Source organism: Mytilus californianus, unplaced genomic scaffold (assembly GCF_021869535.1).
Source record: "Mytilus californianus isolate M0D057914Y unplaced genomic scaffold, xbMytCali1.0.p SCAF_2, whole genome shotgun sequence".
Classification (NCBI taxonomy): domain Eukaryota; kingdom Metazoa; phylum Mollusca; class Bivalvia; order Mytilida; family Mytilidae; genus Mytilus; species Mytilus californianus.
In genome coordinates this window covers 120809123-120833568 of record NW_026262668.1, presented here as the reverse complement: position 1 = coordinate 120833568, position 24446 = coordinate 120809123, and the positions used below count along the sequence as shown (strand labels likewise).

The following is a 24446-nucleotide window of genomic DNA, read 5'->3' as shown; positions in this document are numbered from 1 at the left end:
AATTAATCACTGGAATTGATAGTATGTGGTCTGTAGGACACTCAGCTTCAAATGAATCACTGGAATTGATAGTACGTGATCTGTAAGACATTCAGCTTCAAATGATCACTGGAATTGATAGTATGTGGCCAGTAGGACACACAGCTTCAAACGAAACACCAGAATCGATAGTATGTGGTCTGTAGGACACCCAGCTTCAAATGAATCACTGGAATTGATAGTACGTGGTCTAGAAGGACATTCAGCTTCAAAGGAATCACTGGAATTGATAGTATGTGGTCTGTAGGACACCCAGCTTCAAATGAATCACTGGAATTGATAGTATGTGGTCTGTAGGACACCCAGCTTCAAATGAATCACTGGAATTGATAGTACGTGGTCTGTAAGACACCCAGCTTCAAATGAATCGCTGGAATTGATAGTATGTGGTCAGTAGGACACACAGCTTCAAACGAAACACCAGAATCGATAGAATGTGGTCTATAGGAAACCCAGCTTCAAATAAATCACTGGAATTGATAGTGCGTGGTCTAGAAGGACATTTAGCTTCAAAGGAATCACTGGAATTGATAGTATGTGGTCTGTAGGACACCCAGCTTCAAATGAATCACTGGAATTGATAGTATGTGGTCTGTAGGACACCCAGCTTCAAATGAATCACTGGAATTGATAGTACGTGGTCTGTAGGACACACAGCTTCAAACGAATCACTGGAATTGATAGTATATGGTATGAAGAACACACAGCTTCTCTGCTGGTGGACTGTAAGTACCGGGGTTTTCATCAGCTCAGTAGTCGATGAATCGGTACCAACAAGATTGATAACATATATTTCTAAAAATTAAGGACATTATGGTGGAGAAAGTAGAAAAAAAGAAATAATGTGACAAAAATTTGATATCTTTGTTGCAATCTGTAAAGTCAGCATTGAAAATAATAAAAAAAAAGGTATACGATTGTTGGCTAATATTTCCAATACATTTCCTGAAACATTTGCTTCTGATTGACAACATTTAGTTATCTTAAGCCAATCTCATGAGAAATACATTGCATGCCAATGTAGCAATCTCTATATGAGCTCTACCAATCTAAATTTTCTGTTTATAAAATGTTTAATTATTCAAAACACTAAGGCTTTTCTACCCCAGGCATAGCTAAGATTGCCTCACGTGTATTGGGTACAACTTTTCTGGAATTTTTGGTTTTCAGTGCTCGTCAGCTGAGTATTTGATTTGACCTTCCGACTGTTTGATCACTGAAGAATCTTGTGTAGACGTAACGAGCGTCTGGTGTTACAATCCTGTTATCTGTGATAGAGTTTTATTGGTAAATGCAAAAAAAAATATTCGAACCTTTCAAAAATGTCAAGATTATAAAAATAAACTTTGGTGGGTAAATAAAGAATATCATATGGCTTTTTCAATATCACATCCGTATCAACCCGAGACACCAATATAATCCCAAGAGCTCTGCTCGGGGGATTATATTGGTTGAAGGGTGATACGGTGTGTGATATTGAAAAAAGCAATATCATATACACTTTATTATATACCTCAAGTAAATGTTTTTTATGTGACGTGACGTCATACAGGTTGAAGGTGTGATAAAACCTTTGCAACCGTGACTTATATCGATATCATCACGGATGGCTGATACAGCACGATTGCCGTTGGCCGTATTACACATACAATTTACTACTAAGTATATAATAAAAAACTTTTTAAACTAGATTTTAGAAATACAAGAACAGGTGTAAATGATCAAAACTTACTTACTTTGGATATTTTTCATGTTTATGGGCTAATATACACATAACTTATTTATATACTATATTCCTTTAATTTCAGTATTACCCCGATTTGTTTATAATATACTATTTTTGTTTGTTGACAAACAATTTTCCCCATTTCTAAAGACTATCTATATATAACTATAAATCTCTATTTAACATTCAACCCGACAGTGAAAATACATTTTACCTGTAATTTACAAAATTAAATTTGTAATAACTGGGAAAAACCCTGTTGGTATAATTCATGTGGACTTTTTAACTTTTTTGATTCGAGCGTCACTGATGAGTCTTTAGAAAACAAAACGCGCGTCTGGCGTACACATATTAATCTTCGTATCTATGATGAGTTTATTTACAACTACTGGTCGGATATCACTGCTGGTGGAGGTTTCCTTCGAGAGTATCACCATACCAGTAGTCAGCACTTCTGTGTTGACATGCATTATCATTGATATGGTCATAAACATTAACTGTTTACAAAAATGTGATCCTGGTATCTATGATGAGTTTATTCAAGAACCATGTCAACAGAGCTGTCTTAGAACTAGGACTTGTCTTATGGTGTTCTTAGGACATGTCCGATGACTGTCTTAGGACAAAACGTCTTAGTCTAATCTCAAGTTCACGAAAGCGTCCTTAGATAAGATATTTCTTATAATTTGTCTTAAAATTAGGATATCAAAAGATGGTATTATGATAGTCCTACAACATAGAATGCCATAATTTGAAATAAAAACGGTTAGCATTTATAAAATAGCTCTGTGTTTGTAGGCATCATCAGCAAAGTTTATATATCTATTACAGAAAAAATGAACCATTTTTATACTCATCTTTGCTTCCATAAATACAGGTAATAAAAACGAATGGACCCTAAGGTCAAATATTATATTTATCACAATCATGATTATAACCTCTAATAATTTCTCTACAGTTTAGTTTAGAAATTATCTTGTTTTATTCTATTATCAACAGCAGTGTACTTATTTATCGTAGTGTTATTCTTGTAACAGCTGTTGCGTTTGGATAGAAACGATACGAACTTGAAAAGTAGTAACAACAAAAAAAACACGAACTCAAAGGTAAAATTGAAAAAGGGAAAGTCCATAAAACCTGATAAAACCAAACGCTTGACTTTATCAACCATCAGAACGAATAGAAAACAACTGTCATATTCCTGACTTGGTACAGGCATTTTCCGAAGAAAGTGTTGGGGGTAAACCATTTTTTACAGTTGTTTGGAATTCCTTTATATTGACAAAATTGGATGAGCAACCCATACAGACATACTTGGTTAACGTGACAATAATTGGTACCCAGCAGCCAAAACTGTGTAAACATATATCAGACATACACCACAACTGACTTAAAAAATCCAGACAATCATACAAATAAATAAATCTGTGTCGTTTGGTCTCTTGTGGAGAGTTGTCTCATTGGCAATCATACCACATCTTCTTTTTATATTGACAAAGACACAAACAAAAATAGTTTTTGTAGTTGATAGTATAGTATAATAATTTAATTTTGGATGTTACACGTCTTCTGATTGACTGAGAGTTTTTTGTCTATCAGCTCAATTTTGTCATGTCACGTCATCAACGTTTTTTCATGATTTACTCCTTAAAATGAAATTTAGAATTAAATTATAAGGAATGAACGTAATATTTTTTCTGTCTGCACACTTTTAAAAGAGGGACGAAAGATACCAAAGGGACATTCAAACTCATAAGTCGAAAATAAACACAACGCCATGTCTAAAAAGAAAAAGACAAACAGACAAATAATAGTACACAAAACACAACATAGAAAAACTAAAAAAAACTGAGCAACACAAACCCCACCAAAAACTGGGATTGATCTCAGGTGCTCCGGAAGGGTAAGCAAATCCTCCTCCACATGTGGCACCCGTCGTTTGCTCATGTTAGTACAAATCCGGTAATAAGTCTAATTCGGTAGGTCAAATTCGGGACGTTTAAAGTGTGCACCACATTTTTGATGTTATTTCTTCATAGACAGAAAAAATATTACAGTCATTCCTTTAGTAAAACATAATGACATAAACACTCCCGATTAAGTAAAATAAAAATACAAGTGTATACAAAATGTAGAAAGAAAATAAGAATGTGTCCATAGTACACAGATGCCCCACTTGCACTATCATTTTCTATCAAATTGGGATCAAAACTCTAATTTGGCATTACAATTAGAAAGATCATATCATAGGAAACATGAGTACTAAGTTTCAAGTTGATTGGACTTCAACTTCACCAAAAACTCTCTTGACCAAAAACTTTAACATGAAGCGGGACAGACGGACGAACGGACGGAGGAACGAACGGACGCACAGACCGAAAAACATATTGCCCCTAGGTGGGGCATAAAAAAACCACGATTAAAACATCATGCATTCGAATCACACCGCAACATGAACACTCAAAGCAAAAAACATGAAAACTGGATGCACAGATTTTATACCCAGCCACTTCAAGTCATACGATCAAAAGGAACATCAAGGTACAAAGACAAATAAAGGGAAAACTGTAAAATAAATAATATGATACACAACGTCAGCACATAGAATCTAAACTCAAGACCAACCTGTATCATTTGTGAATTTGACACTAAATATTTATCTATTAGGTCTTGTAAAAAAAGACGAGACGTTCTTTGACAAAACCAAGGCTAATCAATTTTACCACCTCTGTTTAACATATATATATACTTAAAACCATTACACAGTGTCATAGGCACCAATAGGTGTTGGTTGACCGTTATACAATGCCACAGACACCATTTGATGTTGGTTGACCGATACACATAGTCATAGGCACAATTAGGTGCTCGTTGACCGTTAAACAGTGTCGTAGGCACCATTAAGTGTTGGTTGACCAATCACAGAGTTGAAGGTATCATTAGAATTTTCTTACAATTTTGACGAAAAGCACGTACGCTTGACGAATCATACGCAAGACCCGTTTAAGGGATCCATTATTTTGACTTTTGAATTCTTTTTTAAAATATGGCACATTTATGTAATCTCAATCAAGGCTGTGATGGGACTTAATTGAGCTAAATGTTTGCCTATCAAGGACCATTGCATTGCATACAACAACACGTCATAAATTTTCGGGACGTACAAGATAACTCAACAAAATCTGCTAAACATTGGCTCGAAGAAGAAGTTCCCCTAAAATGAGCATTTGAATGAACAAAACAAGATGATCTATGATTGGTTGCTCTATAATTAGAGCTCAAGGCGAATTTAGGAATTAGACGCACCCAATGTGTCTCTTCTTCGCAGACATAGTACTAACCTTCTATTCTGGATATCAGTCTTGGTCTATTATATGCACATCTAAGTCAAAGACTGCATGCACCTCAGTTTTCCGGGTTTGTTTAGGCAGTATAACTTGTTGCTTGTTAAAAATAGACAATAAAATAATTTGGGGAATACTAAGGTGACGACCAGTTTACTTTCAGGGGGTGGGGTAGTATCCGTTTCATATTTGGGTGATGTGGTCGCAAGTGTCGCATTATAAGGTATAAATTGACTGTTCTGTTAGAGAGTGATAGGTGCTATTGAGTGTTGGTTGGCCGATACACTGTCATAGGCACCATTAGGTATTAATGGACTGTCCTGTTAGACAGTGATAGGTGCTATTGAGTGTGGTTGGCCGGTACACTGTCATAGGCACTATTAGGTATTAATGGACTGTTCTGTTAGACAGTGATAGGTACCATTGAGTGTTGGTTGGCCGGTACACTGTCATAGGCACATTAGGTATAAATTGACTGTTCTGTTAGACAGTGATAGGTACTATTGAGTGTTGTTGGCCGGTACACTGTCATAGGCACCATTAGGTGTTGGTTGACTGTTTTAAATTGCTATATGCACCATTGGGTGTTGGTTGACCTTAATAAAGGGTCTTGGCACCTTCAGGTGTTGGTCGACCGCTGCATTATTATTGGAACCATCAGGTGTTGGCCGTTACACAGTGTCATCGGTACATTTAAGTGTAAGTTGGCCTTAACAGTTTCATAGGTATCATTGGGTGTTAGTTGACCTTTACACAGTGTCTGTACATTGCCCTTTTTTGCTTGGCTGGTTCCAGTTTATTTATATCCTTTTCGGGATGCCTAGGTTTTGTATTTACATTTTCCTTGTAATACAGCCATTTTTGCGGCATTGTACTACCCGATGAATTGATATTTTGGTTGGCTGCTACCGAACTGAATTTAAACACGAAGGTCAATTAACCAATAGCTATAGTACCGAACGATCGTAATATGAAATATACAAACTAGATATTTACAAAGATTTCCATTACATTTTCGAGCATTTTGAATGCGGTAAATTCATTACTTTTCATAATTGGAAACGAGTTTGACATTCATCCTTGCCCGTCACATTTCATATTTGGATTGCGGGTACGACAAATGGGACAACTGTTGTCTGAGACACAATTTTTAATTGAGATATAAAGCAAACATATCTGTATATGTATCTCTGGCATCCTTTATTTCAGATTATGGATAAATGCGATCAAAATTGTTCTATATTCTCGATTAATTGATGTTTCTGTCGTTTCAAATGTGTATGCACTTGGGACCCTTAATTCGAATAAAATATTCTTTTTCTATAAGGTTGTCATAAAAATGAAGAAGCCTCTATCCGTTACAAGACTTGTGATAGCTGACAGTATACATTTTAATAATAACGTAACAGTCGTGTATTACCGTTACGAAAGTATAACTATGAAACCACTGGTAACTTTCTGTCCAGCTTAATTTAGAATTATCCTTACGCAGATTTTAAATCTATTTTGTAAGATATTATTTGAAAAAAGAAAGCAGCAGAAACATGTATCTCATCTTATAAGGTTCGTTGTTTTTTGTCTTATCTACATTTAGCATTGGGATTTGATTTGTATCGTTGTAATTTAAGTATCTTAACATAATTGCTAAAGTCATTTAAATTATTCATCAACAACAGCTTTACACAGCGACAAGAACAAATTTGGTCAAAACAGCACACAGAATTTTAACATCAATCTGATCGAATGAAAGCATAACCAACAACAAAACGAACAGTAGTGGCATATAATTTTTATTGATATATTTTAAGTGTTTTAAACTCAGACGGGATTCACGGAAGTTATACTATTGTTTTCTAATTCATAACTATATTCGGAATTTTCTTTGACCTTCGAGTTGACCTTGAAGTGCAACATCGTTTCAAAAAGACAGTAGCAATTATATTTGACTATTAGGCAATCAAATATGATAAAGTTTTGCTGTTCACATAACAATGCCCTATAAGAAACATTGAACAATGCTTTAAACCCAATATATTCATGCTTACCCTCCCCACACACACCCTACAATAAATGGATATTTGTTTGGGAACTCCGACTTACTGGAAACTTTTGAAAACGGATGGAATACTAAGTCACGCGTAGTGACGCGAATTTAGAAAAAAACATATAGGACATGATCGGTAAAATAACAGATTATACGACTATTCTGGTATCTAACGAGTTTAGACTGCAAACACATGCTGCTAGTGAGTTGAGACACGAACACATCGTATCTATCAACCAATTCGTGATGGTGACCAAAAAAAAAACTAATGAACGTTCTTTGTCATAACTGTGTTTTGAATAAGGAACAAACTCCTGATAATGAACTTATATTGTGAACATGCACGAGTTAAAACGTATTATTTGAGATATGATATTTGATGAATTTGATGCGACTGTCATACAAGTGATAGGTTTAGCTAGCTATAAAACCAGGTTCAATCCACAATTTTCTACATAAGAAAATGCCTGTACCAAGTCAGGAATATGACAGTTGTTATCCATTCGTTTGATGTGTTTGAGCTTTTGATTTTGCCATTTGATTAGGGACTTTCCTTTTTGAATTTTCCTCGGGGTTCATTATTTTTGTGATTTTACTTTTTAACGCCATAAGATGGAGCATAGGGTATGTTTCTGCTGAAAAATGGGAAGTTGACAATTGGAAAGTTGAAATCATCACGTTTGTCATAGATTCCAGTTTGAAGTCGTTCATCTGTAAAAGATTGAGAAACAAATGTTGTAGTATATCTGATGTATAGTAATCATTTATCATAAATCTGAACGTATAATTTACCGATTTCAGGTTTGGATTGAAATATCTGAACAAGAAAACTACGAATTGTTATTTCAAACATATATTTAACAGAATGCAGTGGTTCTCTAAAGATATTAGTTTACGCTTATTATTTGCTTTCCCAAAAAAATACACAACTTAGGTACTTCCATTTTTCAAAATTGTCTTGTATGGTTATATGCTTTGTCTAAATATTTCTCATTTTAAATCAATATCTCATCTTCTTTCTCAATATTTATACCATTGTCACATCATACAGTAATGTGTTTAAAAAATGTTTGTAACAATAATTGTCCTGAAGGTCTTAATTTAGGCGACAGTAGTTTACCGATGTTCAAATCTTGTAAATTGAATAAGAAGAGAAAAATCAAGGTAACATAAAAATATTGGGAATCGCAGGAATTCTAAAAGGAGCGAGATGGGTGCGTCGACAGGGTTAGCGTCTCATGTCATGCATCAATCACAATTGAATCCACATTCAGTCAATTTGTCACAATTGGGAATAGGACTCAATCGGTGAAATTACAGATCATACGACTGTACTGGTATCTAAAGATCTAAAACGCGAAAACATGTCGTTAATTAGGTTGAGACACCGACACAGCGTATCGGTCACCCAATTCGTTATGGTGACCGCAAAACTTACGGAGTGCTGATTTCCGTGAATCGTTCTGATCTAAATGAGTTGTTTTATCTGAAGAGATAATTCACAGTAGCCTTTTTTGTATTCTAAGATTATTCGGAAGAATCCATTAGAAAGGGAGAGGGATGGTTATATTTAGGGAAATGTAAAGTGTCTGTCTGATCTTATGTTTACGAATTGTAACACTCTGTCTAAACAACTCAAATCATTGGAAGTTCCAGATTGCTAATAACCGTTGGTTAAATTTTTTTCATTTCTGGTATAAAATCATGTGTTAATAATGATTTTATTTTCCCTTGCGGTTGCCAGTATAAATGTACATTAGCTTATTATACATACTTTGGCGTTTTGTCAATTGTTATTCTCGATTCTTAAATTCTAATATATATATATTATAAATATATATGAACACAAATTGAACGATTTTGATAAGGAGACGTTTGGGTAATAATCAATGAAAAAAAAACTTTAAAAGTCCACCGAAATAGTTATCTATTGACTATTTGCAGCTTTGAGAGAACCAATGCGAAACACATATCTGCTACCTAGACTTTTGAAATTTGTAATTCGTGTAAATGCCTGAGTTCAAACATTGTAATGAATGAAAAAATTTCTAGCTTTGGACTTTTTGGGACATAAATCTATAATATTTTGCCAGCTATTTCATAAAAATCCACTAGAAAAATAAAGATAATAGGTTTTAAGATTTATGATGTAATTTAGGTTTTCATATGTAACTTTCTATTCTTAAATAAATTCACCATAGAAATTTTGTACGCCAGACGCGCGTTTCGTCTACTAAAGACTCATCACTTACGCTCGAATAAAAAAAATAAAAGGTCAAATAAAGTACGAAGTTGAACAGCATTGAAGACACAGAGTTCCGAAAGGTTTTGGCAAATACAGCTAAGGTAGTCTAAATGATGATTTAATCAATTACCGTAGCTTAAAAGATCTCAATTAAGTTTACCATAAGCAATCTTTAAAAACTGATTTTGCAAGGTTTTGACAAAATAGCATAATGAATCGGAAACCCGAGATCAGCACTTTTGACATGTATATTTATAACCACCTTTGTGTGGTATAAATTCATGACACAAAGTCCCTGCGCGCACTTAACAAAAAAAAAATCAAAGGAACAACATTTCTATGTGTTGTTCTGTTCCTTAAATTAAAAATTAGATTGTTATAGCTTCATGGCAGTGCATTCGATACAGTGAGCACAAGCTTACCAATATGCAGTTTCTGTAAATAATAGTAATAGTGGATAATCATCAGGGTATTTTGCCCTTATGGTATTATCTAGATGTTAAATGTTTTAAGTGTATACCATATTCATTTGTATGATAAGATTGTTTTAAATTAAAAAAAATGGATTTTTAAATTCATTTCAATGATTCAAATAAGAGGCACTCACTATAGTAATACAACGATAGTTCTGTAATAAATCTTTGAACACAATTTGTTTAAAAGCACATGTATTATAGAATAGATATTTGTGGTTTATTGATTAATCAATTTAATGTTAACTTTAAGGTTTCAAATATATGAGGAGCTTGCGATATGATCATACAGTCAAACCTGGTTTATTAAGCGAAAACCTGTGTTGACAGGTCATCCTCATCTTTTCCAATTGTAGCAATACCTATGACTTCTGAACACTTCCATAGGGTGACCTTTTATATATACAAGTTTGACTGTATATTGCTACTGGTATAATAAGTGATGCTTTGTCGATCGAGTTTGATACAAGCAAATTACAAATGGTGGTGGTGGGGGGGGGGGGGGGTATTAATCTTCATCCGCACACGAGGTTCCATTATCTTTAAAAATATCATTATTTTCTAAAAAAAAATCATATCATTCCTTCTTTTTATGCGATTTTACCTCGAATATTTTGAGTTACCCAATCTGGTATAACAAATGAGATATTTTGAAATACAGTAATTAGTCATTTGAGTGTAATCATGTTTTATTTTGGATTGGAAACCTGTTTTGAATACCAAAATAAATGTAAACATATTCATTTGAAACACCTTTGTTCCCTTTTCCAAGCGGCATGTGTGAAATTACGAGATTGTTTTAAATAGCTTATATTCTGTATAAAACACAACTTCAAATTTCCTGACGACGACCCTGGTTAAAAAGAAGAAGTGTTGTGTTACTAATAAACTTATGCAGATGAGGAGATTCTGTTTAGAACGGTTAAGTGACACCATATAACGTAAGGATTTAACAAAATGCAAACAGATATATTTGTACACAGTTTATATTTTTAGGAGCAAATATGTATATTTGGTTGATGTAAGTGTTAAATTACACAATATATATATAACCAACTTTCGCACACATGAACCAATTATGAATTGTCTTTTACCGCACTGTGACATAATGAGCAACATTTTTGTGCTTAAGTGTTCGGAATATATTGTAGTAGATATTCGGTAAGATAATTCACAAACTTTTAACATGGCATAAGAAGGTTAAAATCATGTGATACTTCAAATTAAAAAAAATAAATAAATGGAGAATGTGTCTATGGGATACAAATGATGCCCTCGCTTGCATATAACGTTATAAAGGGGCATAACTCGAGAACGGTAAAAGAGACGCCACCCAAATTCGAACTTGATCTGTGTTTTGTGGTAATAAGCATTGTGTATAAGTTTCATAACATTTTGTTGAGGCAAACTAAAGTCAGAGAACGGAAACCAATTTCGGGACGTACGTACGGACGTACGGACGGACGGACAATGGTAACACTTAATGCCCCTTCCGGTGACGGCGGGGGCATACAAAGATTGAACTTATTTTATATACTTGAATGGCTAAGTTTTACAATTAAACACGGTTATATGGACTTTCTTTTTTAAAAGAAAACCCTTTATCTTATCAAAATCTCCAGAAATGTACTGCTATTGAATTATTGTCTTCCCGTACTCTAATTCGCCGATAGCTTTTCCGTATGCAGTGACCTTAACCACGAGATCTGTCGTTAGTACTACGGCAACCGCATAGTGCAAGTGCAAGGGAAAAACCATGACGAAAGAAAATGTAAACAAACGTGGAGGTTAGATGTATTATTAATAATTGACTCTGAAGGAACAATTCATTTAACAACTGTGATGACAAAGTTTAATTAACAAATAGAAACGCATGGAAAATATAAAAAAAATAAACATCGTTCTATTGCATGCCTATAGCATCTCACTTATTTTTCACGTTCTCCATGATTCTGTGTTGATTGTTTATTAAAGTCACGTTCGTTAAACTTCGGTAATAAAACACGAAAGTTAACTGGCATGTTAAGTTTTCACCGAAGCAATTATTCTTTGTCTATTCGTAATGAATGCCAAAAAATCATGCATAAAGGACTTAGGTTAGTATATATATACATGCATTGGTTCAATAATTTCCACAAAATTACAATTTCAAGAAACTCGTTTAATATGACTTTATTTTTTTGCAATGACTCTTATTGTACTTTTTTTTTTCACCATGAACCTTGTTTTGTCCGAAATAAAAATGTAATTTATTTTTTTATTTAAATGATTATTTGTATTCTATTCAACACGAAACAAAAACTTTGAGAAAATTCGTTTTGTGTCCTTGTTGTTATGTTATATACGGTAAAGGATCAGTTAACTGTATTATTATGCCTTTATCAATAAACCATCATTGCTACAATTATAACTTTGTTCAACACAATTACAATGTTCAATCAAAATGACAGATTGACATGATAGAAGACAAATGTCACCTACGGACAGAAAGTCTTCCATACCTTTAACTTTCACAAAAAATATCAGCTTTCATCCTTGTCACGTGTTCATGACAACAACAGCGTTAGACTGTTCTAAATATCGAACAACCATAACAGTAGTAACAATGTCTATGCATTCAATATAATGGAATTTGATGCGACTGTCATACAAGTGAGAGGTTTAGCTAGCTATAAAACCAGGTTTAATCCACCATTTTCTATATAAGGAAATGCCTGTACCAAGTCAGGAATATGACAGTTGTTTTTCATTCGTTAGATGTGTTTGAGCTTTTGATTTTGCCATTTGATAAGGGACTTTCCGTTTTGAATCTTCTTTGGAGTTCAGTATTTTTTGTTATTTCACTATTTTTTCAATATGAAATTGACCCTTTACTCTTATTTTATGGTTATTAAGTTGTAATATAGTACTGCTTGGACACCTCTTTGCATTTAATGAAACAAGAATCAGTGTCCATAAGACACCATGTCCCTATCAAAATTTTACATTTCAAGTTCAGTAGAATAGAAAAACATATGGGGTATCCATCCAGGACACAAAATCAGTACATGCACAGCAAAAAAACACACAAAAAGCAAAGGAACAGCGCTTTTATTGCTGTTCTTCACGGAATCTTGATCAAAACTCTAATTTTAAGGATGTACTTAAGTTAAAAAAAACTAGAAATTACTATAAGTCAGAAGAGCATTAGTTAAGGAACAAAATAAGCTAGAAATATTGATAGGTTATGATGCTCCTTTTCGAGATATTTATTTTTTTTTAAATGGCGGGAAAAGGCTGACTCGGACTTTTACCTCATATTTGCATTGGTATTATTTGGGTCTCAAATCGAAAGAAAAGAAATCTAGAATTAAATTTTGGCAATTGACCTTTTCTGAGCTATTGAAGTCTTATATGAAAAGAAAAATGGGTGTTATGGGGCAAAATAGTTTAACCTGATGTAGGAAAAAACCAAGGAGTCCGAACATCTGACAAAAATTCCTAAACCTGACATAAGTTCATCCTTAAAAGTATTATTAAAAGTTCGTATCATATTGAGCATTTGATCTGTGACCACAAGTCCATGGTAAACTACCTTAAACCAAAACTTTAATCAGTTACGGGCGCACATGAAGACGAGAAAATATAACGTCCAAAACCATCATAGGCATGGCAAAAACAAGAACGAAATCGAGAAAGCATGGTATTTTATTGTAAGAAGTATAACAATTGAATCAAAGAAACCAGGCAGAATCATGTGTATAAATTATAAGTAAGATTATCAAGAAATAAATAGGACTGATTAAAACCATGGCTTTATTTTAATCCGCTATGTTGAATTGCTTGAAGCTTGAAACGTCATCAGTTTTTGGAAATGTACCAGAAATGTACCCAACATTGTCCTTATCAAATTCCTTCCAATTTTAACCGCAACCCGTAATAAAACTCGCCTACCTTGTCTTCATTTATAGGTACGTGTGATGAATGCCAGATAGATCTTCGACTAACTTCAAATTGTCATTGTAGCGCATAGTAACTATATCCTGGTGTTGGTGTAACATCTTACTTAGCACTGAAAAATACAAGAGTAGACAATTTCACTGATCAAATCAAAGATTGTAACGGCTGAATAACTAACATGCAATGCAGAATACATATCTGGAAAAAGGAGTATTTCAGTGAACCTCGTTTATTTTGCTTAATTGATATATCTTTCCTTTTCAATGTTTTTTTGCTTACTTGCTACAGGTCTTTAGGTGACGCTTCAATTATTTGACTGAAATAAATGTCATACGAAATGAAACGTAACAAACAATCGGTGCACTTCTTTTAGACATTACTATATAATTTTTATGAACGGAAGTCATTCACAGACTTTTTGGACAGGACCTTGCACGGCGAAGGTATTTTTAGACCTCGACTTTAAAAGACGAATCGTAAGTTACAATACAAAATTGAAAAGAATAATAAAAGTCTTTTGTTAACAATTTATGTCGCTCTATATAATTTATTTGTCAGTATTGAAACATTTGACACAGTTTTTGGTCATCATGAAAAATATATATAGCTCTGATTTAAACTGCACCACTATCGACATTCCATAAAATAAATCTTTCCAACAAACTTTATTCAAGACGGATTTTTGTTATCTTTAAATAAACAACGAAACTCCAAGTGTCCGACAGTATTATTTAATATCATGTGGGAAACCGCAAAACCACATAAGTCCAAATGTCAACTAATTTGCGGTTTTCCTCTATTGCCTATTGGGAAGTACCAACAAGGTAAATTGATATCAAGTCATTTATCTATGTTTACAGGTAAAACTAAACTTTATTTACTATAAACTAATTTTAACATGAATGAGGTAAACATCTCGTGGTATTTAATCGTGTGATGTTTACTTAAAAGCACAAAATAATAAATTCGAGATTAATGATGTGTACAACTTCATGTATTATATGCAGATAACTAAATGTCCTTTACAATTTCGACCCGCTTATCATTCCAAGGCGCTAGCCAAAGGTCTGATATAGGGAAAAAATCGGGTTCGATATGGAAACAATTCTGAATTAATCTGTTTATTATATATTCCTATTCTAGGTTCCTCCTATCTGTTTTTATATATTCCGATTCAAAGTTCCTCCTATCTGTTATTATATATTCCGATTCTAGGATCCTCCTATCTGTTATTATATATTCCGAATCTAGGTTCCTCCTATCTGTTTATTATATATTCCGATTCTAGGTTCCTCCTATCTGTTATGATATATTCCGATTCTAGGTTCCTCCTATCTGTTTATTATATATTCCGATTCTAGGTTCCTCCTATCTGTTTTTATATATTCCGATTCTAGGATTCTCCTATCTGTTTATTATATATTCCGATTCTAGGATCCTCCTATCTGTTATTATATATTCCGATTCTAGGTTTTATTATATATTCCGATTCTAGGTTCCTCCTATCTGTTTATTATATATTCCGATTCCAGGTTCCTCCTATCTGTTTATTATATATTCCGATTCTATGTTTTATTATATATTCCGATTCTAAGTTCCTTCTATCTGTTTATTATATATTCAGATTCTAGGTTTTATTATATATTCCGATTCTTGGTTCCTCCTATCTGTTTATTATATATTCCGATTCTAGGTTCCTCCTATCTGTTATGATATATTCCGATTCTAGGTTCCTCCTATCTGTTTATTATATATTCCTATTCTAGGTTCATCCTATCTGTTTTTATATATTCCGATTCTAGGTTTTATTATATATTCCGATTCTAGGTTCCTCCTATCTGTTTATTATATATTCCGATTCTAGGTTCCTCCTATCTGTTTGTAATATATTCCGATTCTAGGTTCCTCCTATCTGTTTATTATATATTCCGATTCTAGGATTCTCCTATCTGTTATTATATATTCCGATTCTAGGTTCCTCCTATCTGTTTATTATATATTCCGATTCTAGGTTCTTCCTATCTGTTTATTATATATTCCGATTTTAGGTTCCTCCTATCTGTTTATTATATATTCCGATTCTAGGTTCCTCCTATCTGTTTTTAATTATTCCGATTCTAGGTTCCTCCTATCTGTTTATTATATATTCCGATTCTAGGATTCTCCTATCTGTTATTATATATTCCGATTCTAGGTTCCTCCTATCTGTTATTATATATTCCGATTCTAGGTTTTATATATATTCCGATTCTAGGTTTTATTATATATTCCGATTCTAGGTTCCTCCTATCTGTTTATTATATATTCCGATTCTAGGTTCCTCCTATCTGTTTATTATATATTCCGATTCTAGGTTCCCCCTATCTGTTTATTATATATTCCGATTCTAGGTTTTATTATATATTCCGATTCTAGGTTCCTCCTATCTGTTTATTATATATTCCGATTCTAGGTTCCTCCTATCTGTTTGTAATATATTCCGATTCTAGGTTCCTCCTATCTGTTTATTATATATTCCGATTCTAGGATTCTCCTATCTGTTATTATATATTCCGATTCTAGGTTCCTCCTATCTGTTTATTATATATTCCGATTCTAGTTTCTTCCTATCTGTTTATTATATATTCCGATTCTAGGTTCCTCCTATCTGTTTTTAATTATTCCGATTCTAGGTTCCTCCTATCTGTTTATTATATATTCCGATTTTAGGTTCCTCCTATCTGTTTACTATATATTCCGATTCTAGGTTCCTCCTATCTGTTTTTAATTATTCCGATTCTAGGTTCCTCCTATCTGTTTATTATATATTCCGATTCTAGGATTCTCCTATCTGTTATTATATATTCCGATTCTAGGTTCCTCCTATCTGTTATTATATATTCCGATTCTAGGTTTTATATATATTCCGATTCTAGGTTTTATTATATATTCCGATTCTAGGTTCCTCCTATCTGTTTATTATATATTCCGATTCTAGGTTCCTCCTATCTGTTTATTATATATTCCGATTCTAGGTTCCCCCTATCTGTTTATTATATATTCCGATTCTAGGTTTTATTATATATTCCGATTCTAGGTTCCTCCTATCTGTTTATTATATATTCCGATTCTAGGTTCCTCCTATCTGTTTGTAATATATTCCGATTCTAGGTTCCTCCTATCTGTTTATTATATATTCCGATTCTAGGATTCTCCTATCTGTTATTATATATTCCGATTCTAGGTTCCTCCTATCTGTTTATTATATATTCCGATTCTAGGTTCCTCCTATCTGTTTATTATATATTCCGATTCTAGGTTCCCCCTATCTGTTTATTATATATTCCGATTCTAGGTTTTATTATATATTCCGATTCTAGGTTCCTCCTATCTGTTTATTATATATTCCGATTCTAGTTTCGTTCCTCCTATCTGTTATATATTTAGATATCAGCATCGGACTCACACCGCCCCTAGAGTGGGTAGTTTCACAGTAACCCTGAAGCAAGCCTTTTATTGCTGATAACATTGATGTTAATAGTTTGGAAAGTTGTTTTGTGGAGCATTTGGTAAACCCAACAATTATATAACCTTATGTAATTTCGGTATCCAATACAGTGAAGGATTTGATTTTTGATTTTTGGTGTTTTAACGCCACTTTTAATGAGTCAATTTGAAAATAATCTTATTTGTTACAAAGTAATACACATGCTACTACAATAGACAATATACAAACTTACTTTTTATAATCTTTATTCATTAGTCTTGTCACAATCTTCAACGAATGAGTGTTACAAAGAGAAAGAAGATACCACAAGAGGAGCGGGGCAAGCAGAATCCCCACCACTAGTAAAAAAGACGAAAAAGACAAACATCAACGTCAACAAAGCACTATAAAAAAATTGAGCAACATGAATTCCACATACTACCATATGTTAATTCGTGCTTTGGAACATTTTCTACAAGACAATTCAATTCTTTAAGTCCACTGTATACATATTGGTACAAAGAATGAAATAATAATACACAGTATAAAAATAAAATATGCACATGACAAGATAAGAATGTTACAATTACTATACAAGATCATTTAGTTATTATAATAGAAAAAAAAACAGATAGAGATAGGTAAAGGCTAATCATAAAGACCTGCTAGTGAATATTTGACCTTTATAAATTTACATATATTTTTTACAAGATAATTGACACCAGTCGTTTTGCTCACTACGAGCAAATTTCAAATGGCAAGTCGCATTCGTTTATAACTCATAAAATTGGAAAAGAGACGGGATTTAGACAAATCTGAAGGTCTGACACTAACATTAAAATATAAAAAAGCTGTTATAGTTGTTTAAACAATTACATGATAAAACATTTTTAAAATCTCCTTTCCAAATGTGAAATCAAATTATGATTACTTTACTAGGAGTAAAATAATAAAAAAAAATCAAGATTTACCAATTTAACACGATATCCTTCTTCAATACAAATTCATGATTTTATTTCGGAGAAATGGTATTTTACTCAAATTTTCCATTTAAATATTATAAACTTAAAAAATACAATACTAACAGGATGGTATATTTCACGATTTCATGTACTTTAAAACTTAAATTGGATGTGACTGCCCATATTTCTAAATGGTGGTTCACGATATTATGTACGTATTATTAATTGGATGTGACTGCCCATATTTCTAAATGGTGTTTCACGATATTATGTACGTATTATGAAGTGACTAAGACTGCCCATATTTCTAAATGGTGTTTCACGATATTATGTACGTATTATGAAGTGACTATGACTGCCAATATTTCTAAATGGTATTATGTACGTATTATAAATTGGATGTGACTGCCCATATTTCTAAATGGTGTTTCACGATATTTTGTACGTATTATAAATTGGATGCATGTGACTGTCCATATTTTTAAATGATGTTTCACGATATTATGTACGTATTATAAATTGGCTGTGACTGCCCATATTTCCCAATGGTATTTCTTCATTTATGCATTTGATACGAATAAAATAGAGATGTGGTGTATACATCAATGAGACATCAGCCCAACGACAAACACAACCAAAAGACAACTAGAGGGCAACAATACAAAGGTGTTTTATACAACTAGAGGGCAACAATACAAAGGTGTTTTATACAACTAGAAGGCAACAATACAAAGGTGTTTTATACGTCAAGCTCTTAATCTTTCTTAAGTTTATAAAAGTTGTAAGTAAATTTAACAGAAACAACCAAACATGTACCGTCCAGACCCAGATCTAAAAAAAACCCCGAAAAAACAATAAGATATGAAATACAACTACTGACGAGGTTTCCGTCTTGGAACAGCCACATGAAAATGTGACTGGATCTAACAAGTTTTTTAAAATATTTTTCTAGATCAGTAATTTAACAAAACATAAAAAAACGAGTACAGTGTTTAAAGTTAGATAGTATCATTGCTCAATAAAAATATTTTTTTCGGTTTTATATTTTGTTAACTTCCTTGCATGCATTTGAATGTTATTTAAAAATTTTATGCTGTAATTTTTTTTTTTTTTTTTTATTTTTGTTAGTACTATATTGTATTGCCCTGTTAACCATTGTCATCTTGAATTTTCCTTCTGACACTTTTGCTTTGTTACAGAGGAACCCGAGTTCATCCACTGTTTCTGTATTTTCACAACTTAATCTTTGTTTTATGTGTAGATTTAGGATTATTGTTTCTTTTTCATTTGGTTATGACTTTTTTGGATTCTGTTAAAGTTTATCATCTTGATCCTACTTTTGACAAATTTTAAACGGGAAGTGTCCTATCAACGGCGACAGTAAAAATCCTGATTGTTTCTGAGGCTTACAGAGAATAGTATTTTAGGCCAACACAGTGTGCAGTATATTGTATAGCTTTCAAGATTAACAAAACAATTCTTATCATATCATTTGTATTTTCAACAGATAAATCATTTTCAGGACGGTTATTTGTGAAAAATACTATAGCCGAGAGGAGGTAAAATTTCCTGAATCGCTTGGTGAACATGATATGTTTAAATAACATCGAATATCAAAAGTGATGGTTGATTTGAACATTCGAAGTTTAACTTCATTATTCTCACGTCTAAAAAAATGAAAAACGTTATCAAAAACAGCTGCACTGAAAGGTCCGCCTAACGGGTAAAATAGGCCAATACGTTTAGAAAAACACCACGTCAGGAAGATTGAGTTGTACGTCATTTGTCCACTATATCATGTATATCAGGACGAGAACATGTTATTGTGAAAAGAATATTATTTGTACTAGACCTAATGACTACACACGAAGATAGATTTGTAACGTGCTAGCTCATAAGGTAACAGTCTACAGAAAGACATAGAGCAAGTCAGTCCTTGTTCTGACTCTTAAATGCCACGTTCTTTTCGGAGAAGCAACAACTGTCCATTTTCAAGTCTTTGATTCGATCCGGTCTGGGGTCGAACCCACAACCCCACACTTGTGGAAAGCACGCAACAACTTGACCACTGATTCGATAGAGAGGGTAACAATGAGAAATAATTGTGCAAATACCCGAGCGATGGTCAAATATGAACGCAGTTCATATGATAGAAAATACACCAGTTATCAACAAATCACATTCTAAGGTATACTTCTCCTTATTCACAATATTCTGACTCGGAGCCGACCATTCTTTGCTCTTACTGCTAATTGTCGCGTGCTTACCGGGAAAATAGTATTTACCAATTATCAAGTGTTTGGTTTGACCAGGATGGGGATCGAACCGCTTATATTTTTCAATCGATGCAAGCAAGCTATACCACTATACCCACCGAGGCGGTTACTTGTTATGATTATTACAATAAAGTTAGGTTTCAGCGTGAAGTATTCATAATGTCCCCCTGACGTCTCAAGTATAAAACAATTGGCCTATTTGATTATGAATTGCCATTTTACCAATAGATTTTTTTTTATCTTTCAATTGTTATAAAAGAACTGAATAAAAGTTTCATAATTATTTTCAAAGTTTCCAGGAATATTAATTAGCACTGTACCCTTTTTCATGAAATGAAGAATTTTAGTTGTTTATTTATTTGTACATATTTTTTTTACATTTTTCAGATAAATGAATATATGAATACAAAAAATCTAGTCAAGAGCATGTTTGATGAAAGTACCATACGTTTATTTTGTCCCTCTTATATTTTCATTGAAAGCTGCACCATACGTTTATTTTGTCCTCTTATATTTTCATTGAAAGCTGTACCATACGTCTATTTTGTTACTTGTTCAGTTTTTTGTATAGTGTTTTGTGGACTGTTGTTGGTCTTTTCATCGTTTTTGTTTTTTTGCCATGTTATTGTCTCTTTTTCTTATTCTTCGTTTTTGATTGCTTTTCTTTGTTGCTTCTCCCTCTTTGCGCTGTTTTTGCGAGAATCTATAATTTATCAAATATCTTTATATTAAGTTTTAAAATATATGATATATTTTTTAGCTAGCTTACTAAAGAACAAGGAAGGCAGCCGTGGGTGTTAAACACCAATACATGGTTCCTTATGCAATATGTTACTTTCAAGTCACTTATTCTCGAATAAAGCAAAGGAAATGACCAATCTGTTAAGGGCGTTTTAAGTGTTTGTAGTATATTTACATGGTGGGTTATTTGTAAAAAAAACACTTTTAAATATTAGTTTTTAAAGTTATTACTATCTGAATCACACGACCTATACACCCAAGTTAAAATAAAAATATATTGCTGAGTAATGCAGACAATCAAACAAAGGGTGACCTAAATATTTTGTAATCGGGTGTGATGTGACCTTGTCGGTCGTGACGTATGATTTAATATTACGTAAAACAACATTATTACTCACTGTTGACTACATCAACAACTTGATATAATCACATTTAATTTCTACATGAAATAATAATTTAAGATAAAAGAGAGGCGAAGGATACCAAAAGAACATTCAAACTCATAAGTCGAAAATAAACTGACGATGCCATGGCTAAAAAAGAAAAAGACGAACAGACAAACAACAGAACACACGGCAAAACACGACATAGAAAACCAAAGACTGAGCAACATGAACCCAACCAAAAATTTGGGGTGATCTCAAGTGCTCCGGAAGGGTAAGCAGATCTTGCGCCACATGTGGCACCCGTCGTGTTTCTATGTTAGCACAAACCCGATGATAAGTCTAATTCGGTAGGTCACATTCGGGGAAAAGGGGACGGGATTGTAGTTTATACGGCAATTGGGACATATCCGTTGTCATCTGTGAAACGGATATTCCATAAAGGTTAACCAACTCGTGATGGCATCCGTAAAATTTACGAAGGGACGATTTCAGCTCCACCACTTAGAACTCTTGGTTTAATAGGTGAGCAGCAACCATCTATCAAGGAAATCATGATAGGAAATACAAGCCTTGGAATATCGTATCCACTGGGAGATATATACTCCGTATGATAAAAAGTATAGAAAGTATTGGGAAAAAAAACATAAACTTTATTACTAAACTCTACTTTAAACTTTATTCCTAAAGTAGAGTCTTTTGAGTCGAAGAAAAAGGTTTTGTAAGATTTGATGGCCTAAGACCTTGCTGTATCGACCTTTTTCTACCTGTTTAAGCCAAAAAAAAAATAACCGTCATGAAGCTATGTGGCACCCGTCGTGTTTAATCAGTGGCGGGTCCAGGGGGCGTAGAGGGCGTACGCTCCCCCCCCCCCTTATGATCGCCCTAAAAAAATAATTATATATGTCATGTTTTTTTCACGATTTATATAATTGTTTAGCATAAAATAGTCCAAATGTTTTTTGCTTGCTTCGCTCGGCCTTTTTATTATCCGTTTTATGAAATTACGCCCCTTTTTAAAAATCCTGGACCCCCCTGCTAATATCTACTCAAATAACGAATTGAGTTTTTTTGTAAAGCAGAAGCTTATTAGGGTACGAAAAGAGTAAAACATTCAGTAACATTACTCTGTTTGATAAACAATAACCAGGCTGCTCGCAATAAGAAAAGAGTGTGGTAAGAAGAGAATACCGACATGAAAAAATAACAGTGAGGCCAATGACGGGTATGCAACTGAAATTGAGAATGGAAATGGGGAATGTGTCAACTTGAAGAGACAACAACCCGACCAAAGAGCAGGAAACAGCCCAAGGCCACCAATGGGTCTTCAACACAGCGAAAAAATCTCGCACCCGGAGGCGGGCTTCAGCTGGCCCTAAACAAAAATGTGTACTAGTGCAGTGAAAATGGACGTCACACAAAACTCCGAAACATATAAATGATCTAAAATAAAAAAAAAAAACATACAAGAATAGCAAAGGCCAGAGGATCCTGACTTGGGACAGGCGCAAAAATGCGACGGGGTTAAGCATGTTTTGTGAGATCTCAACCCTCACCCTATACCTCTAGCCAATGTTATTGTAGGATAAACAAACACACAGCAATACGCACAGTAAAACTCAGTTTCAAAGAAATCCGAGTCCGATGTCAGAATAGGTAACAGAAGAAACTAAGCAAAATGACAATGATACATAAATTAACAAAGGACTACTAGCAGTTACTGACATGCCAGCTCCAGACCTCAATTAAGCTGACTGAAAGGTTATGTCTTCATCATATGAAAATCAAGCACAATCCCTCCCATTAGGGGTTTAGTATCATACCATCATAAAATATATGAGAAGAACATAACCCGTATCATGCCAACAACAGGTTTTAGAATAAACGTGTTTATTTCCGATGCAAAGACCCTATGAGTGAATCAATATTTATTCCAAAATATGTTATCTTTAATGACCTGAAAACAGTATCGTAACTATATCCCTTCTGAATAAGTCTGTTTAAAGGTTTGGTTAACTTTTGAGGTGAATGACGACATTTTTGTGAATATTACCATAAACGATTGGATGTGAAATACCTGAACGTACAAGATGTCTGCATGCTGATTTATATTTACGAATGATGTCCTCGTACCGATGATAACATTTAGTAAATGTTTTGACTAGTTTGTAATATCGAAAACCCTGGTGTAAAAAATTTTCAGTAATACAGAGATTTCTTTCGTTAAAATCAAATACAAGATATAACTATATATAACATCGCAAAGGAGTTATATTATAAACTCTAATTGAAAAACAGTACTTGCAACGGCGTTTAAAATATAAATGGAGCATAATACATAAGCTGGATCCAATATATAAAGCAAAGTTGACATACAGGTTTATCAAGTATCCTTTGCAAAGTTATCATTATTTCCTGCAATTTCAACTATTTTAACTTTATGTTTATGATATAAAAAAAACCATGACAGTTTAGTATGTGGCATTCTATTCTGTTGTGATTGTATGCGAAGTACGTGTAATTAGGCGGTATTTTAGATTTTCATGAAATCACGGCTGTCATTCGGTATATCGAGAAAAAATTATCGTGAAAGAATACCTAACGGTGGTCAAGCATTGCGATCGGATCGTGAAAGATCTGATATCGGATCGTGAATGTAATTAATTGTAATTCTACGTCAAAATCTGTGAAAAATCTGCTGTATTTTCAAAACGCGGAACAAACCCGTAAAAAATATGTCTGTCAAAATGATTCAACTTTCTCAATAATACTGTGCAATAAGATAGAGAAAATATGCAGTACTTTATG

General features: G+C 33.4%; 2 protein-coding genes and 1 long non-coding RNA gene across 9 annotated transcripts in view; 1 reads left to right on the top strand and 2 right to left on the bottom strand.

Annotated features, from left to right (window-relative positions):
* The window catches only part of LOC127728681 (serine/threonine-protein kinase 11-interacting protein-like), a 480863-nt gene that overhangs the window by 119074 nt on the left and 337343 nt on the right, over nucleotides 1-24446 (top strand). The gene's annotated exons all lie outside the window — the stretch shown is intronic.
* Nucleotides 1-24446, bottom strand: part of LOC127728695 (uncharacterized) — a 117721-nt gene that overhangs the window by 38634 nt on the left and 54641 nt on the right. For all 4 annotated transcript variants that reach the window (XM_052236315.1, XM_052236316.1, XM_052236317.1 and 1 more), the window contains one exon: nucleotides 13805-13922. The gene's annotated coding sequence lies outside the window, so the exon portion shown is untranslated. The remainder of the gene's footprint in view (nucleotides 1-13804; nucleotides 13923-24446) is intronic.
* Nucleotides 1-24446, bottom strand: part of LOC127728736 (uncharacterized) — a 133077-nt gene that overhangs the window by 59168 nt on the left and 49463 nt on the right. The gene's annotated exons all lie outside the window — the stretch shown is intronic.